The sequence below is a fragment of the Sylvia atricapilla genome, chromosome 4, assembly GCF_009819655.1.
Source record: "Sylvia atricapilla isolate bSylAtr1 chromosome 4, bSylAtr1.pri, whole genome shotgun sequence".
Taxonomy (NCBI): Eukaryota; Metazoa; Chordata; class Aves; order Passeriformes; family Sylviidae; genus Sylvia; species Sylvia atricapilla.
In genome coordinates this window covers 31,355,026-31,358,254 of record NC_089143.1, presented here as the reverse complement: position 1 = coordinate 31,358,254, position 3,229 = coordinate 31,355,026, and the positions used below count along the sequence as shown (strand labels likewise).

The following is a 3,229-nucleotide window of genomic DNA, read 5'->3' as shown; positions in this document are numbered from 1 at the left end:
AAAAATGTGGCCCTGAATTTGCCCACAGTTTGATCTTCAAAGCAATAATTAATTTTCTGAGCAGCTGTGAGCTGTTGAACTGACCCAGAATATATTGACCAGTCTCCCTGCTGAAGGCCTTGTTCCCTCCCAGTGAATATCTCCTGTGTCTGTCCCCATGTTTTGGGAGGATGGAACTTAGGTGGGATCTCCAAGGGAACAGAAAAGACAGTTTTCCTGTCCATAATCAGTTGTGATGGAGGAGCTCCCTTCAGGGAAGTTGTGCTTGAGAATCTTCTACTAATCTTCAGTGTGCCCAGCTGGGCTCCCTTTCCTGCAAAAGCTTTGGATAAAGGATGGATTTCAACCCTGAGCTTCACAGTTTCTGGTTTTGGAGGGTGACCATGGGTAGAGCTCTACTCTGCCACAAAGGTTTTTCCTTATAAACAGGCCAAAATTGAACCTCTGGCCAAAATAATGCCTTGATGGTACAAGACCTATGCATCACCTGCTTTTTTCTTGGTCTCCATCACCCACCCTCGAAAAGCCAAACTCCAATTTTTCCCCTATTTAACCCCCTGGCCAATCTTAACTGTATTTAATGGGAGTAGACTACCCAAAGGCATTTGTGCTTTTACCAAATCCAGATGATTCGTTCCAGTTACTTCTGTAAATAACATTTCTGGGGAAGTGGGAATCTTTAATCCCAAGCCCCATCAGCAAAGTGGAGGCAGGGAAGGAAGGGAATCTGGAGTCTCAATGACTTCCTGGATTTCTATCCCAGGGAAGGATTTTTTTCCCTGGCAAAACCAAGGGTGGGTGTTGGAAACCTCCTTGTCTGTGTTCCCAAATGACTGGGAATGGGATGAGATGAGCTCCAGGCTAGCCAAAGGTCTGGAAAGAGGACAGAACTGTAATACAGAGGATAAGAGGGAATCCCATCACATCAAAGCTGTGTCTGGGACAGTTCTTATTTATTTTCTGGTGTTGCCCCTTGGACTGGTGTGAGGTACCTTGAAATCAGTTTGGAAACTGGGACAGGGTGGGGTTTTTTTATAGGATAAGAGTGAGAAACAATTATTAGCTTCTGGTCTGGGTAAAAGTAGAGGGAGGTATTCTCATGAGACCTCAGACTGTTGGTTCTTTGGAAAAACAAGCCACATCCTCCCGTTTGTGATTAAAAGTGAGTTCACAAATCTTTTTCATTTTTGTTTTATTTATTAAAGTGGGGAATTTCCAAGGAGGGAGCTGGTTTTCTGTGGAAAGGAGGGATTGGGAATGATGGCTCAGCAGCTCCAGTGCTGTGTGGATTTCTTTTCAGTGAGGAGTCTCCAACCACGCACCTGGTGTGTGGACAAGATAGGAATTGGGTCTGCTGTGGGAATTCTATGGTAGAACAGCTTGGAGGTCCCTCCAGGCATCTCCCCCTAAGCTCTGGCAAGGGCTGAGTCCTCCTTGTGCCTGGGGTTTTCTCATCTCCATGTGGCTCTTCCTAAAAAGTTCTGTGCAGTTGGAACTCGTGGATGGATGTTCTCAGAACAAAAAAGAAAATGACATCAGCTGTTCCCATCGCTGGAATTAAGGCCAAAGCCTCCAGATGTCAGGCATTGTTGGTTTTTGTTTGGTTTTTTTTTTTTTTTTTAAATCTTTGTGTGACTGTAGGAGCTCTTCCTTCATTTGCAGCTAATGAATAGAACAAAACACAGAAATCTGCACTGGGTTAGGAAGAAATGGATATGTTTTGAAAAATGTAATGCCTGCTAGTGTGGGGGTGTGAGGGCCTGGGGCTGCATCCATTGAGGCAAGGGGTGGATTAATAACGCAGGAGCCTGCAGACCAATCCAAAATAGGATGTTTCAGGCAGAATACCTGTAAAAGGCTTTCTCAGCATCTTTCTCATCATCTCAGCTGATGGTGCCTGGCCTCCTGTGGCCCCAAAAATGACAGTGGGAAGTGTCTGAGCCCCTCAGCTGAGAGCTGGTCAGGAGCCACTGCTCCAATTTAATTAATCTCAATTGTTTCAATCTAATTAAGCAATGAGCTTATTGGATCAGCACCAGGAAGGTGGTAAAGAGGGATCTGAGATGTGGCCTCTGTCAGCAACCTCAGAAGGAGGTAGGGATGCAATTTATGGTGGTGGCCAAGAGCATCTGAGGTATTTCCTGGGATGTCATATTTCATGGGAAATGCCTTTAATTAGGTCTGGGGATTTCCACACTTCCCTTCTAGACTGGGAGTGGGTTGCACCGCTGGATGCCAGCAAAGAACATCTCCTTTGTCAGCTTTATAAGGAGAAAAGTTTAAAAATTTAAAAAAAAAAAAAAATTACCTAAACAGACCTTCTGTACTAATAGTTGATAATGGAAAGATCCCCGAAGCTTGTAGCTGAAGGATACTAGAACATTTTAAGGATCTTTTTGAGGAGAGGTTGATTGAAATCAGAGCCATAAGGAAGCTGAAGGCTCTGGACCTTTAATGTCCCTCTAGGGAATGCCCGTTGAGGATCAATTTCTGTGATTTCACATGGTGCTGATCAAGTGCCAGACTGGCTCCAATCGCCTTCTTGGTTCTCTTGGAAAACGGAGTCCTCAGCTTCCCTCCAAAGTCTTCGAAACCCTGCAGTAAGTGGGTGCCTCAGCTCCTCTTTCCCCTCTACCTGCTCTTTCTGTAACATCTCCATGGCCATTTCCACCGTAATTAAGTAATTTTTCCCCCCCTCGTTATCTAAAGGACAATGGGAGATAACTGCGACCTTAATGGCCGAGGATTAAGAAGCTCTGACTGGGATGGCTCCATTTGTTTCACTTTTCCCAGGAGCGTTGTTGCAGCGTTAAAGCCTGGAGTGTTTGAGATCTAGAACAATGCACGGACTCATCTTTGTTTTAACTGCGTTGTTGGGAGCTCCTGTCTCTCCTCTTGTCCCTGTAAATGTTTTATGGAGTGAGTTTAAAGTCAATAAACGCTTCCTGTTTAACGTCTGCCTCGCTGCCTTATGAAAGATGCTTTATAAAAACATCAGAGCTCTCACCCGGCACGGGGCTTATCTCTGGTTCCCTGCTAAGCATGATCTCAAAACTCATCTAGGAGGGCAAAAAAAAAAAAATCCCGATTCAAAAAGAAAATAAACTCCTGTCTTCCTCTTAATGATGCTGCACTGATTATGCAGCAACACAACATATTGCAATTGCTCTGAAATTGGATTTTGGAGCCAGCTGAGCTTCAAATCCTGATGAGACGGCTCATGGGGAAA

At 44.7% G+C, this 3,229-nt stretch overlaps 1 long non-coding RNA gene across 1 annotated transcript; it reads left to right on the top strand.

The window, feature by feature from the left end:
* The first annotated feature begins 310 nt into the window (after window positions 1-310).
* On the top strand, window positions 311-2,953 carry LOC136359926 (uncharacterized). Its single transcript, XR_010743383.1, has 2 exons — window positions 311-2,094; window positions 2,794-2,953. It is a non-coding gene; the product is annotated as an uncharacterized lncRNA (long non-coding RNA).
* Window positions 2,954-3,229: the final 276 nt, after the last annotated feature.